Below are 16,598 nucleotides of genomic sequence, written 5' to 3' on the forward strand. Positions count from 1 at the left end.
AGTTGCATTATATTATATTGTGTTATATTTATTATATTATAGTATTGTCAGAAGGGAAGTCTATTTCTATAAAAGCAAAATCCAAAATGCACTGAGGGAAGGATCTGACCCTATGTGGGCCCAGATTAGATAAAAACGGCTATGTCGCTTACAGGGATGCCACACAGGAAAATGTTTTCCTTCTTTCACATTGAGTACCGAAAAATATGCCTAAGTCACTGCCAAACAAAGGAGAGGGAAAAAAAAGAAGAGAGAAGTGGGACATTAAAATGTTTCCACTAACTTTGTCTCTTACAGGCAATTCTGCCAGGGAAAAAGGAATGAGAACCTTCTCTATAAGATCATTTCAGCAATCTATTTTAGAAAACACTATTTGCAGTGGTTCATGAACAGAGCTTCTTGTCTGGTTTGGGCACTGGTCTGATGGGAAAAGATGTTTCAAACTCATTTCTAAAATGGAAAGGGGAAAAGTTCTGGTACTTGATCCTCCAGGAATTACAATGGAGTTGAATAATTTCAAGAAGTTGTTCTGCTAGTACAACTAGCAGTGATTTTTTTCAGAAGAACCACAACAAGAAAACATGTAAGTAGCAGAAATTTAGCGAACTTCTGTCATAGTTCAGTAATGAAGCAAAAGTGGCAACCCCGGTGACTTTTTAAGTAGACTAGACAACCCAACAGAACTTGCACACTGCAAGAAAAAGAGAAACAAAGTGCATTGCAAGACCACAGTGTGGTGACATCTGAGAGGAATGTCTCAAAGCAGAGGTTTTCAGTAACTCAGGTGTCATTTTTCTTACAGTATTTAGCATTGGTTTATTTTGCCTAGCAAGCGAGCTGAAAACAGAGAGGAAAGGAAGAATTGGAAATGGTTTACAAGGATTTCTTAACAAGTAATATTCTGTATGGATGCTTCATCTTAGAACTGCACCTTCTCATTTTCTCTACTTTACTTGATCCACAAAAGTATAGTGTAGGTGAAAATTATCATTTTTTTATAACCTAAATACTGGTTAAATGGAAATCCAGGTACCTTAAACAATGCAAAACACCCCAAGTTTTCGAGCTCATGTCTGGATATGGATTTATTCAGTGTAAGAGGTTTCCAGAGCTGATGTTCTGCTATAGTTTCCATTTTAAACATTTGATTTGCCCATGAAGTCACTCAACAGATCAAATTCATCCAGGATTAAGCTCTAGTAGGGCCTGCCTAGGAGAGGAACCTTTGATTTCACCACAGCTAAAAATTCTTTTTCAACAATCCTAACTCTCAGGAACCTGCCCTGGCAGCTTCCACATGCAGAGGAGAAGGAGCACATGCTAACACAATGACAACTTGAAAGGCGCATAAAATAAACAGGCTTTCTCCAATTATCACTGCACAACTTTTCTGGGTACAGCTGCTCCATAAGGGCTCTGGCAACATGTTCCTGAAATGAGTATCTCACCAACACCAGCTACTGCCACAGAATCTAGTGCGAATATGGCTCATGAGAGATAACAGACTTCCTTTACTTATTTATTATTTTTTTTAAGGAAATCAAGGAGAAAACTGCTTTGGGAAACAGCAACTCCCGTCTGGCACTCAGAAATCTAAATTAACGTGGCAAACTGCCATGATTTTCAATACTGATTTACAACAAAGTCCCAGTTCATAAACCTGCAGTGGCGACTTCTGCTGTCACTTTGTATGTATGTAGTCAAGAAATAGTGTTTTAAGTCATAAAACAATAATTCAGGAAATGGAAATGTTAGAAATCATCAATGTGTTGAACTAAACCACGTTAAGCATTAAACTTTTGCCTGATGTGTGCTATTCCATAGTATAATCAGTACTAAAAAAAAACCTGCACATCATGCAATCTTTAAAAAGAAAACAGAGAAAAATAATAAAAAAAACCCCAGGTTTAATCCCAAATTTTTTGAAGACAAGAGAATAAGTTCCATTCCCTTTGTATCAGGCTTTTTTCAATAATTATGCTTTTATCCATTGATACAAAATGTAAAGCTAAGAACAGAAGCGATAGAGAGAGTTTTACTTGGATCATATGCATTTATAAAGCTACAGTTCTGACCTGGGAGCATTTTATACTTCTGTTCTCATTGGATAAGTTCATAAGAGAGAAAGGAGAAACGGCTTCATTATTAATAAAACCAATTTCAAATTCCCTTCTTTGATCCAGTGATGAGGTTTGTCATGATTACTGAGAGATACATTAATTAATGTGCTGAAACTCAATAGAGTAAGTAAAGTAACTATTGATTAGCCTTTCTGAACACGAACACACTGGAGAGAATTCTAGACATAACACTTATTAAAAACAAATACTGCAGTATTCCACAGTAATAGATATAACAATTTGGCTTCCAACAGCATTTAGAGCCATTACCACAGAATATTGTAGTGGGTTTTGCGAGCACAAGTGTAGCTGACACGCTCAGAAACACCTCTTCAGATGCCTCTGTGGAACTAATCTGGTATATCAGCTGATCAGCTGCCAGCTTTATCTATTATTTATTCTCTAGCCATACATTTATTTTTATTTTTTTCTTGCTGGGACTTCTGTTGTTGTTGGGCTTTATAACTTCCAATCTGACACTGTAACTTTAAAGAATACCTGCTTAAAGGACAAATTTGTTCAAAGGAAGTGTGTGTGTGTATCCAGTTGAACTGAACATGGTTATTTCTCAACAGCCACTGATTTCATTTGTCACTTTATTGCTTGAGTCAGGGGAGTGGATTAAGGCACAGGATGTCACTGCCACTTTAAGACAGCATCCTTTTTGGAAAGCCAGTTTATTGTTTGGTGTTTATTTGAATAAAAAGCTCTTCTTCAAAATGTGAGCTGTTTCCTGAGAGGAGACAGAAGCTGAATAGTATTCTTCATGCGAATGGGAATGATTTAGTGCACCAAGTTACCCAAGGAATTTGCTACAATCTACTCATGCCTCTGCAGAAATGAGAGGATGTTGCTTCATCGTAGTCAAACCCGTAAAGAACATTGACAGCCAAGAGAACAAGTCCTAAGCAGTGCTACCAGTCATATTGACCAGTGGAAGCTTTTTCTTACTAGAAAGTCTACTATAGGTCACTCTAAGATTTGCAAGGGTTTACTAAAGAATAGCAAGAAGCTAATTATTTAAGGACAAAGTTGGCTGTTCCATCCTTCGGTTCTGTATTTATTTATTCAGATTGCCGTTTGACTAAGGTAATCATCTGCTGTTGTCCCTGCCTTTTGTGTTAGCTCTAAAGAAGGCAGGCTGGGATTAAAATCATTGGCCATTTTTGCAGGTATTTCCTGACTATAAATCTGCACATGAGTTTGTGTTATGTGTTTTTTTCCAATCGCATGTTTTACACTGATTGCTGAAATTAGACTTTGTTACAAAACCCTAAATATTTTGTGTGATGTGGTGTTTCAAAATTTTATTTCTTTGCATAGCTTCAGGTATTGTGCAAGATGCAAATGTGCAGAATGCAAAGGTGAAAGTCACAAAATGAACAAAAGAGGGTGAGAGTCTTTGCAAGCACCTTTCTGCTGCAGGATTGAGGTGATGTTTGTGGAATAAAGTCCTTGAATTTGAAATCAGTTCATTTCAAATACATTCTGCAGAGGTTCACACAAACTTGAACCATTTGAATTTTGAACAAAGGATTTGTATTTTGTATTAAAGTTATATTGCGTTATCTTTAATTTACCAGGAACAAAGTCATATTAATTAAAAATAATAAGGGGGGGTGGGGGAAGTGCCCCAATTTTTCTTTCAGTCTGGCTTTAAAATACTTTATAATGTTTATTTCATTTCTACATCCTGTGATGCCCCAAACATTGTAATACTTACAATTTTTCTGTTTAAAAAAATGTATTCTATAGACTATAATGCCATGTTCATCTTCATTGTATGTAAAGGAACTGTTTCCAAATTTGCAGTAAATATGTTTGTCCCTCTGTACCATAAAAGCACGATCTACAACTGACCTTCAGTAGTTCAACAAGTCTATTAAATTGGATTTGAGAAATACTTTCATTTTTTGCATTATCCTTCTGTTGTGTTTTCTGTTGCCAAAAAAAAAAAAAAAAAAAAAAAAAGATTGGTAAGCTGGTAACTCAGAGTTTGAAGTCTATTGAAGTCTAGTCTAGTTCCTAAGTCGTGATCAGTAATGGCCTGCCCCTACGCTGCCTCCCACTGCCAAATTAAGGGAACTAAGGCAATACCCAGCTGCATCAGAAACTCAGTTCTCTGTGCTGAGGCAAGTAAAACTTTGTGACATAGTGTTGATTTTTTGAAGGTTAGTTTTCCTTAGATATTTGTGGGTACCTATCTATGTATGAGATCGTTGTTGGAAAATCAAGATCAAGTTCTTCCGTACATGGTAATGATGTTTGCTTTCCTCATCCCATACAGGATTAGAAAGAACAACCTGAAGGTAAAAGATGTAGCTACATTTAAATAATTATATTACACGGTAACAATGATGTATCGTTACATGAAATTTTGTCAAAGGGCGAAACCTATGAAAAGAATAAACAAGAAGTGAGCCATGAAGGAAAAATGCACTTAAAAAATTACTGCATATTTGATGCTTCAGAACTCAGGCAGTAACACAGAAGTAACTAATTTGTAGGGGAAATTGTATGTGTTTGGCTTTCTTTTTTTTTTTTCTTTTTTTTTTTTTTTGTCTGTGTCTGTGTCTGTGTCTGTGTGTTTGTACTCTCCTGATCTTTGGGAATCTCAGTGATACGACACCTGAAATCTCCTAAATCTTAGCCCTGGCTCTGCATCATTCTTGAGAGGTCTAAAGTTGTGGGAAATAGAACCCCTAAATATGCACATATCCAAGCTCCTCTTCACTAAAAAGAAATGATTCTCATATCTCAAAGTGACAGCCATCTCTAGAAATCACAGTGACCTATTCATTAAAGACCTGAGTCCCATGTGCATGGTAGAATTCATTAAGCGATGTTATTCTCTGAGCAAATGTTATAAAACTCTGTGGTCTGACATTCATAAATATTTGTGTTGGGCAATTACCTGGTAAAACTTCAGTGTTTTGGAAAAGAAATATTAAAATAAAGTCAATGTTGTTTTATTTTTTTTCTTCAAGATTATTTGACTTCTGTCACTCAGGTTTAGAGCCCTGCTTCTTTTGCATGAGAATGGGATAAGCTCTTCACATCAAAAATATCATCTTGGCCAAGGTCATTTAATTCCATTGAATCAGAGCTGAGGCCCTACTATGTGGAGACATTTATAGCCCGCTGTCATTCTGGCAAGTGACAGAAATAGAGGGTGGAGCAGGTGCCGAGCAGAATTGTCATATTTCCATAACAAGGCCAGAGAGCTTTGTGATTTATGGATGTTCAACATACAACCGTGACGCCCCACAAGTGAATACACAAGTTGCAAATCTGTAAACAGCTACGGTGGGAATTTACTAATCTCTGCCTGCTGTACAGGTCCTCGAGCTTTGTATAAGAAAGTTTTGACATTGTGCTCTGTAAAAACACACAGAGCAGCTTGCCAGGGCTTGTCATCAAGGACAATAACATATTTTACTAAGTCTGTAAAAGCTATCATTGTTCATAATGTCACACTGTTGAGAACTGGAAAAGCAGAACTAATAAGGCCTTTTTAGAACAATTTCTAATGTTCCTTGAAAAGCAAATGCATGGTTTTACTTATTATGTTGAATAAAGGTAATCCGAAACTCTGAATAAAACTAAGACAACCAGATATTTCTTCACATTGAACAGACAATAAACTTCACAGTATCTAGTGTAGTTGGGATCAGATCTTTTTTCATTCTTTTTTAGTTCCACCAACTATTACCTTTTGTTTGTATTTTAAAGGAAGCTATGGTCGGTGCCTTTCACTACAAATGGAAGCACGAAAATGAAGGAAAATTGATCTGAGAATTTTTAAAACAAATCTGCTGTCTCTTAAAAGAAAATGTGATCACCTTTTTCACTCACAAACGACTATTCAGACAGCAAAACCCATTGATAAATGTGACTTTTAAATAAGAAGCTTCCTAAAAATATGACTGTGACAGCACTGGCCTAGATGTGCTTTTTAACATGACAGATTATAAAGAGTTGCAACACAGTGTGTCCCAGAGATTATAGGGTTATCAACACATTTAGAGGTTTAATTCCTTGGAAACTGGGCCTACAATCACTGCAGCCCTTGAATCTTCAAAATTTCTGCCATTGTAGAAAAAGTTCGTCATAATATTTCCAGAACATCTGTCAAAAAAACACCACTGCTTCACGGGTTTTCATCAATTGAAATCCAGCTATTAGCTGCTAAGGTAGACCCAGTAGACCTGTAGACCTGTAGACCCAGTTTTATTCAGCAAGATCAGAAAAATCTCGTGTGGGTAAATTCCAGTAATTTTCCAATCCATCTGTGCTGTAAGATTGGAAATTTAATGATCAGATTTCTTCTTTGAGGGGGAAAAAAAGCAAGAGAAAATAGACAGAAAAGTGGCACTGTTCACCTCGTGCTCTTTCACAGAGGATCCCAAACCAGCTAATTTATGTAATTATCTTAGATCCTGCCTCACAGAAACCCTTAGTGTCTCATTAATCCAGGGTACCTAAAGCTCCATAAATATCTAGTGGTGAAAAGAAAACACCTTTGAAAACCATCACATTTGTTTTACCTATAGTAGCTCCTCCCTGACTATGCTGTCTGTGTAAGCAATGGTTTTCCTTCACTGCTTGATTCATTCAGCTCATATTAAGTATTAACCTTTCTCCTTGGAGCTGTTTCTTTGAAGCTCTGGCGCAATCTCCAGTTACCGTTCTCTGCCATTATATGGGTGATGCTGATTCAACTGTTTTCATGCTGAGCAGTACCTGTGTCTCCAGATTCTTCAGTGAGAGCACCATGATTCAGAAGACAGGGCAAAACACCTTCAGCGCAGGGCTGAATTTCTGCCCTCACTGAGGAATTGGTTGCTGGTGCCTGTGCCCACTTACTGTTGCATTGCAGTGAAGTTTGAGATGGAAGAACACCAGCCATTGCTTAGGATGTGCATTTCCAAAAATGTTTAAGCATCTGGATCTGAGCACCTAAGGAACTCAAAGGCTGAATAGTGAAGCACCTATGGATTAACAAATCTGCAGGTTAGGCGGTTAAGAAAATAGACAGTCTAAACTAGTGTTTGGGATTTATCCCACGTCTCAATTAAAGAGGATAGTGAGAGGAAGAGATAGCATCCTTGGAGTCTTTACATATGGCACAATTCTTTACGTATGGATTTGTACAGGATAGCCATAGTTAATAGGTTCACAGTGATTGGGCTTCCATGTGCCACTACCAAGTACACAGTTTGAGTGTTATCCTTCTGGGTACATTGGTATTCAAAACTTTGTATGAAGAAAATTTTAAATGTAAATGTATTGTCATCTTCTTCTGAAGTTTGGCCCTGAATATGGAAAGTGTATATAATTTCATTCACACCTCTAGATGGATTCGATATGTTTCACTTTGGGAAAAAACACTTCCTCTATTTATTTTATCTAAAACTCCTCTGATAATTCGTATTCCTGCTACTCTTTAAGCCAACTTCAGAGCTTAGCAAATTGGTGGTATTTGTTGATTTCTGTCTAAAGCATATATATTCACATGGAGTAAAACATGCTTTATTACACTGATGAACAAGTTATTCATTTGACCCTCAAACAGAAAAACTGTCTTGATAATACACCTTTGAAATATGCAGCAGTTTGGTCAAAAAATACTTTGATGATACTTTCATGACTGCCATTTATCTTTTGGGTTTTTTTCTCTTCTCTATTTTAAAACGTATTGTCAGATTTATTTGCTGTAGTATTAAGTTTCAAAGCCTAACATTTCTAACACAGCACTTCTAATGTGGTTCAGTCCTTTGACTCAAAAGTCTCATTCTCAGATATTAAATCAACATGTGCCTTTATGACTCAACATTTATCTGTGGGATGATGATTGAATTCATAATTTAGAAAGGCAACTGTATAAATAGATCTTTACTAATAACTGCAAAAGAAAATCTTGCCATGCTCCTTTTTATAAAAAGGAAAAAAATAAGTCAAGAAAAAAGATATTTAGAATATGTTCTTCACACAGATAAACTTAATGTGAACAGCCACCCCACACTCCATCTCCACCCCATGTACACACAGATGCATTTATTTACATCTGCATGAAATTTCCTTACATATCACTATGTATACCTTACGTATAAAGGTAATTTACACTAGTTTCAAGTCTCCTTTGTATTCCAGCAGTGAGGTAAGGAAATAAGCCCCAGAGGGTCTTACTATAAATGAAAGCTTATAGTTTGAGTGTTATTAATTAAATCACTCTTCAGCTAGGTTATACTTGGAGCTACTCATGTTATGCATACGTGAATAGGCACTGTATTAAAATCCACGTCAGTAACTACATCCTGAATTAATTTCTCATAAACAGAGAAAGGCATTGCTAGATATTTCTGGTTTTGCCTTTTTTCCCTCTCTTTTCTTGCAATTCCTTCTCAGAAATCCAAAGATGACACTAATTTCTCATTATGATTTCTTGAAACTGTGATACATTTTGTGGTATCTATATATTGCATAATTGCCCAAAAAGAGAGGGAACTGGGAATTGCTTCCAGTCCTGTGGTCCTGTGTATCTAAACAAGGGTCTCTTTGATGGATATTATGGCTTCCATTTCCCATTTTGCAAGTGCCACTCTTTGTGAGGTTTGTCACTTTACTTCTGCCCATTCTTTTCTTGACCTAAAAAGTGATTACTGCTTTGCCTATTTCTATGACAGTTAGATACTGACTGTGAAAGTGAATGCACTTTTGCAAATATAAAGCCAGTATCAATGGAGAGAAACTAAAAAGGGAATGACTCCAATGAGTTAATATTCAGGAGATATGAGACTCAGATCTCATGGGAATTAAAATTGTATTTTAGCTTACATTAAGTTCAAAAGAAGAAAGATGAAACTGAAGTAAAAAATATCCTAAAAATGTGTGCCATGTGTTGCACGATTTTGAACAGTTTTTCTCTATTTGAAAGATATCTGCAGAATAATTTCTCTACAGACTCACTAGCTGCATCTAAAGGGTTTGGGGATTACCCAGCTGGATGGTCAAAATATTACATCTGAGAAAAGGTTTTACCAGATTTACTTCAGACCACATCTGAAAGTGGTATGAATGTAGGTGTAAGACTCATATATTCAGCTGCTCCAATGTTGGAAACTCCTTCTGGGAAAAGATGAATGCCAGCAACATGCATACAGGCTTTAAGAAGTGTATTTACTGTTTTTCCCCCCAGATTTCCACTTTAGGAAGATATTTGACTTATGAATATCTTCCCTGCTTCAATTGTACATCAATTTACCATGACACATTGATGCATCTTGAAGCTTTGATTTGGTTCTGGGTTGAGGCACCTCAGGCTTCATCAGAAGGCACCAGAAGATACTCTAGATGTTTCTCTTTTTGTCTCACACCCATGCTTAAGGCTTACTATCTCTATGAATAATATCTCCAGCATAAATATAAAGAGAGTTTCACGCTCCAGCATCAGGCCTGAAAACAAGAGGAAGCAAACAAAACCAGAACAGTGATAAACACTGACTGTAAAATATAACCAAGGAAACAAGCTCTAAGCAGAGAGCAAGGAGGAGGGGAAAGATACAGTGAGAAGAAATGTGATTCATTTTAAACTTAAATAAATTGTGCTAAAGATATTGAAAAATGCATTTAGCCCTCGACCTCCAAGATGGTACCTTGTGAAGTAGCATCTAGACATAATGGGTTTCTGCTCCATCAGCTGCAATAATTATTTTCCTTGATTTGCTTTGGTCATTTGATATAATGATTTCTCCGTGTGTATATGTATATATGTGCATGTGCTTTTGTGTGCATTTCCTTTGGTTCCATTTTCTTATTTATTTTTATTTCCTATAAAGAGAAGAGAAGAGAAGAGAAGAGAAGAGAGAGAAGAGAAGAGAAGAGAAGAGAAGAGAGAAGAGAAGAGAAGAGAAGAGAAGAAGAGAAGAGAAGAGAAGAGAAGAGAAGAGAAGAGAAGAGAAGAGAAGAGAAGAGAAGAGAAGAGAAGAGAAGAGAAGAGAAGAGAAGAGAAGAGAAGAGAAGAGAAGAGAAGGGAGAGGGAAGGGAAGGAAGGGAAGGGAAGGGAAGGGAAGGGAAGGGAAGGGAAGGGAAGGGAAGGGAAGGGAAGGGAAGGGAAGGGAAGGGAAGGGAAGGGAAGGGAAGGGAAGGGAGGGGAGGGGAGGGGAGGGGAGGGGAGAGGAAAGGAAAAGAAAAGAAAAGCAAAAAAGCAAAGAAAAGCAAAGAAAAGCAAAGCAAAGCAAAGAAAAGAAAAAAGAAAAAAAAGAAAAGAAAAGAAAAGAAAAGAAAAGAAAAGAAAAGAAAAGAAAAGAAAAGAAAAGAAAAGAAAAGAAAAGAAAAGAAAAGAAAAGAAAAGAAAAAAAAGAAAAGAAAAGAAAAGAAAAAGAAAAGAAAAGAAAAGAAAAGAAAAGAAAGGAAAAGAAAGGAAAAGAAAAGAAAAGAAAAGAAAAGAAAAGAAAAGAAAAGAAAAGAAAAGAAAAGAAAAGAAAAGAAAAGAAAAGAAAAGAAAAGAAAAGAAAAGAAAAGAAAAGAAAAGAAAAGAAAAGAAAAGAAAAGAAAAGAAAAGAAAAGAAAAGAAAAGAAAAAGAGAAACCAAAGAAAGCCCACTAAGACGGGAAATTAAAGACCATTTAAGACACATTTTGATCACTGCCTTTGTCAATATTTTTTACAAGAAAAGGCAGCCTCCTAGTCAGTGCTCATTGCACATCCTCCCCAGTTTCCAGAGAATAAGGGTGCCACTGAGCTCCAGGTCTTAATCCTGCTTGTCTGCTAATACAGCAGTTAGTATATAATGCTTCACCTTTTACCGCAGGTAGCCTATCTACTATCACTACACTCATTTTGCAAGGTTGAAACAAGGCCTCAGGGTCCTTAACAGTGCTCACCAGACTGCAGGCTTAGATTTGTATATTTTAAAATATAAAGACTTTAAAGGCATGTAGTGTCAAGCTCTTAAAATCATCAGCTTTTTTTTTTTTTCACTTGATTTGCTCAAGAACTGGGTGACACTGTTGGTTGGGAAGTGGAGCTCAGTTTTCCCTCCTCCCTGTTCAGAATCTCAATAAGACCTTTATCTCCATTTAAATGCTGGTGATGCTCCACGAATCTCAGACTTCTTACATTCTCCAATGAGACATCCTAACACACATGGTCTTGAAAATGTGCGAGCGTATATGTATAAAAAAAAAACAACCCAAAACCTAAACAACACAAAAACACAACCTAACAACAACGTTGATTTGGATCATGCCGTGATGTGTGTTTATATCTCTTTGATCTATATTTTCTTTCATTAACCATCCCCTTGCCCTGTATCTGAGAGTGTTAGCTACTGTTTCTCAATTACGCCCACTGGTAAAACCTGCCCTGCAGGGTTTCTCGCAGCGGTTGCCCTTCTAGCGTCAGCTCAGCAGATGAAAAGCAGATGGAAAATTCCAGGGGTTCAGGTCTGAATGTTTCAATGATAAGTTAGCATAACATGGACTGGTGAGAGCTGTGTTTTGAGTCTGCTATGCAAAATGAGACAGCTGCATTCTAGCGTAGCTGTTTGCACAGGAGACTTAGCACTGGAAAGCAGGAACAACACATAAAGGATTGAAGGAATTCTTACTCAAAGAAAGAGTAAAAATAAAGAAGGAAAAGGCAAGTGCTGGGAAAGTGAGTAGCAGGGACAGTTCACCCCACCTAGGGCCCTTTTAGATCAGATTTGTTTCTGTGGAGTGACAAATGATGCCAATCTAGGGACACCTTGTAGCTGAGGCACTTATGTTCAGCTTCTGCAGGCTCCTTATCCAGTCAATAGAAGACACAGACCATTTAAGAATCATTTTGAACCATCTGAATTTGCCCCTCTCCCACCACCCTCCCTCTTCACTGACTGCAATGGAAGTCTGGGCCAATGGAGTTCCTGAATTAGATACATCCGTTAGATGCCTTGAAAAAGCTAATTGTCTGCAATTTCAACCAATAGCAGAATCAAAAGTGACCGTGGACAGTGGATGAGAGTTATCCGAGTCTGAAATTGATCCTAGAACAGGCATAAAGATTCTGTTAAAGCTTCTTCTCTTCCGTATTGGAGTCAACTTTGGACCACTCATTACCTTCAAAATGAAGACCAAAGACAATTTTTATCCAAACTGAAGACTGGTGTTTACGAAGCCCTCAAATTACCTCCCACACATGTTCCTTATTCCTATTCATTTTCTTTATGTATTTAAATCGTTGCTCACTGGGATACTCTCATCAGATGCACGTCTCACTTTCGGGAGAGTTCCCAGGGGAGAGGCAGTCATATAGTATTACTGCAGCCCGCTTCAGTACAACACAAACAATGTCCTGCAGTATAACTCAATCTAAGCTAGCAGGCAGCCGCACAGAACAGTCACCCGATCAATTAATTTTAATAATAATACTTAGCACTTACAAAGTATGTTTCAACTTCAAAGCGCTTTTCAAGCAGAGAGGGCCAAATTGGAGATGCCCCAGTGTGGCTGCATTCGACAGAGGCGGGACAGTGAGAAATGTTGTATTGTAAACACAGTTCCACAACTCTCTCTCCTTTCCTTTTCTTCATCCAGTCTCGCAGTAATTTCAGTTCTGTTTTTTCCCTTCCTTAGACAATATGCATCCATTTCAATGAAACACCACTGTGCCTTTTTCAAGGGGGTTACTGTCAAAGCCTGAATTACATATTACACTGTATATCTGGAAACATGTAGATTAAACTCTCACCATTTTTTTTTTTTCCTGGATCAAGATCAGAAAAATATCACCATGCACACAGGTACCCTGTGCTGGAGTGAGGTGACACTGCAAAGTTCACAACTTCTTTTCCTTTTGATCCTAGTTTCTGATTCTGTTTTCCATGTAAGGATGCCAGTACACTGCACCACATACTTGTGAATTTAAGTGGAACACCTTAAGAAGTTTGCTTCCTTTCCTTCCTTTGCTTTCTCCTGCTCCGTTTCATGTCAAATTAATTTAAAATGATCTAGCTAAAAAGGGTACTGATGTCAGAAATCACTTCTATTTCCTTTGATATATCGTTCCAACAACTGGTCTATCTGCACCTACTGGACAAAAAATGCTCTATGGAGGATGAAGTGTGCCTAATGTGATACCTGCTAATGCTATGTCCATTGATGCTCCAATTTTATTGTTATTATGTAACATGATGCATAATGCATCTGCATAGCAAACGCATTAACTACTAAGAAGATGATACTATAGTGGATTATTTAATATCAGATGAAAAAAATCTCAGCCACATGTATAAAGACAAATTAAATTTCTCTCTCACAGGTTGTTCTAGGGCTACCTCAGCCCTTGACATTGTTGTTCACCAAGTGCCAACTGGGGCTTCACTCACCTTTATTTCAAGTACTGACATAAGTTAGCCTTTATGAAAGACCATGTAAGAGAGTTCCTCTGTTCTTGCACACTGCTTAAAATCAGTTTTGGCTAAAAACAGAAAAAAAAAAAAAAAAGCTGTTTTTTGAAGATTAGTTTACTGCTATTCTTCTAGTGTCTTCCTCTCCCTCTCCTTTTTTTCTTGCATTTTTGAGATTTAATTTTTTTATTGTTTTATGGATATAAAGCACATAAAGAAAAATATACTGTATATCAGCTGCAATCATTTTGTCATTGCTGAAGGATATTATTATCTAAAAAGCATTTATGGAAGAGAATATATGATCCATATATTCATAAAATTTGTTCAAATTGGTTTAATGCTCTCGACAATATATCACACAGCTTTTTCTCTGTTAATCACATGTTTCTAGAAAACAGGACACATAGATCTTTGTATTTTATCATATCCATTGTTTAGTCTGGGTATTTTAAATATATGCTGACAAGATAATTTAACTTATGGTATCATTTTGGAGTATTAAATAATGAGGATTTTTGTTGTATCTATATTTTATGGACCTGTTTTTTATCATTTGAAATCTAAAAAGAATCCTAAAAGGATGCCTTTGTGGAATGCTGAAGATTTCAAATAGTTTTTGTATTCATGTTATCTCTGGGAAGATGTTATATTACGTTAGTGATTATTTATCTGTACACCACTAATGCTGGAACCTTATCTAAAGTTAAACTTTTAAATCCATAGTAAGAGATCTATAGTAAGATATGCTTTTCAAACAATATGTTTTCCCAAAGTTGCACTGGTTGAGAAAAAAAAAATGTTGACATTTGAAAAAAATATAAATTATTTATTTGTGATGTTTAGACATTCTTGGGTTTTCTCTTTGAGTTATTTATGTTCTAATTTTTACAGAATTTTCTTTATATCGTTTTGAGAACTGCATTGTGACTCTTGGCCTCTAAATATTGATAAAGCAGAGAAGATTATTACAAGTGTGATCTCACAGTGAGATGTACTGAAGAGATCTCTACAGATGCTTCTACAGATATTTCTTAGTGGTGCTCCGGCTTCATGTAAGTCATTACATTATTTACCCACAATTTGAGAGTATTTTGGAAAATCTTTTGTATCTCTGTATAACATAGAACAGAAGATAATAAAAAGAAAATAATTATTCTAAGTAGCTTAAGGCAATTTCCACTAGTTTGTCCACTTTTTCCTTCCACTAGCAAATGAGGAATACAGAGACTATGATCTCTATCGGTTTGGGGTAACTTTTTCCTGTCTGTATGCCCTAACATTAGGAAGCTGCAGGATGGCAACCTAGTTGTCCTATAGTTGTTCCTATATGAACCAAGTAGTTATAGAGATACCAGTCTCAAGGATATGATTAAAAGTTTAAATTAATAAATGCTAGAAAATATCAAAGAAATATAAACTCAATTTTCTAGTAAATATTTCTGCACTTCAAACTGTTCCTAAGTGTTCCAGAAAGCCATAGTTTTTCCAACTAAGACAGTAACAATATATCTTATTAAATGCTCACATTAATTTACTCCACTAGCCTATACCCCTGTCATACACAGTTCAAATTTGTTCAAAAGTTACTTGCTTTCAAAATAAGTCATCATCCTATCAGGATCTGAAGTGTGCTTGCCCCCCACCCCCCTTGGGGGCCATATAGCCATTGCATTTAATTTAATTTAGGAAAAATCTGAATTGAATCTTGTTGTACTCCCCCCTGGGGAAAACATGCTTCACAAATGAACTAGTGTAGAGAAAAAGAGACAGCATACGCAATCTTGGGAGCCATGCATCCTCCCAGACTCTTATTTGCATATATCTTTTCCTGATCTGTCGGCACTGGACACAGCACTTAATATTTATCATGAAAATGACTGTTCTACATTAAATATCAGGGGCACGTAGTACGCTTTGGCAGGCTGTTTTTGAAGACACACTCATGGATTTTTCACTTTCTTATTCCCTTCTTTTTTTTCCTCTTGAAAAATAAAAAAAATAACAATTTATTACAGAATGGTGATGTAGACTTTTAATAGTTAAGGTATTGAGGGTTTGGAAGCAATTGGTGAGTAGGCAAGAGTGGTAGGTAAGATGGTGATGGTAAGGTTGTATATTGAGACCTGATTTGGTGGCATGAGTTGCTGAATTTTGTGGCCATATTGAAGGTTTTTAGACTCAAAGCAACCATAAAGGTGAAGACTTTTTGTTTTCTTTGACACAGTCTGGAGTTAATAATCCACCTTTTTCGCTTGTTAACCCAGGTATTCTGGGTTGCCTACTTGAGTAGCACTAGTCGTCAACAGCTAAATGGCCAGAAAGAGATCAGAGATAAGTGGTAACCCTCAGGAGTCTGTAGTGGGACCAGTACTGTTTAATGTTTTCATCAATGACTTAGACAGTGGGATTGGATGCATCTTCAGAATGTTTGCAGATGACACCAAGCTGAGTGGTGTGGTTGACAAGCCTGAGGGATGGCATGTCATCCAGAGCGACCTGGACAAACTCAAGAAGTGGGACCATGGGAACCTCATCAGGTTCAACAAGGCCAAGAGCAGAGTCCTGCACCTGGGTTGGGGCAACACCTAGTACCAATACAGTCTAGGGGGAGACTGAGAGCAGCTCTGCTGAGAAGGACTTGGGGATACTGGTGGATGGAAAGCTGGACCTGTGCCAATAATGTGTGCTTGCAGGACAGAAGGCAAACCATATTCTGGGCTGCACCCAAAGAAGTATGGCCAGCAGGTCAGGGGAGGTGATTCTGCCCCTTTGCTCTGCTCTGGTGAGACCCCACCTGCAGTACGGCACCCAGCTCTGGAGCCGTCAGCACAGGAAAGATGTGTATGTGTTGGAGTGGGTCCAGAGGAGGGCCACAAAGATGATCAGAGGGATGAAACACCTCTGCTGTGAGGACAGGCTGTGAGAGTTGGAGTTGTTCAGCCTGGAGAAGAAAAGGATCTGGGGAGACCTGATTGTAGCCTTTCAGTACATAAAGGGGGTTAATAAGAAAGATAGGGACAAACCTTTTAACAGGCCCTGCAGCAATAGGACAAGGGGTAATGGTTTTAAACTAAAAGGTGGTAGAT

Source organism: Rissa tridactyla, chromosome Z, assembly GCF_028500815.1.
Source record: "Rissa tridactyla isolate bRisTri1 chromosome Z, bRisTri1.patW.cur.20221130, whole genome shotgun sequence".
In the NCBI taxonomy this organism is placed as follows: Eukaryota; Metazoa; Chordata; class Aves; order Charadriiformes; family Laridae; genus Rissa; species Rissa tridactyla.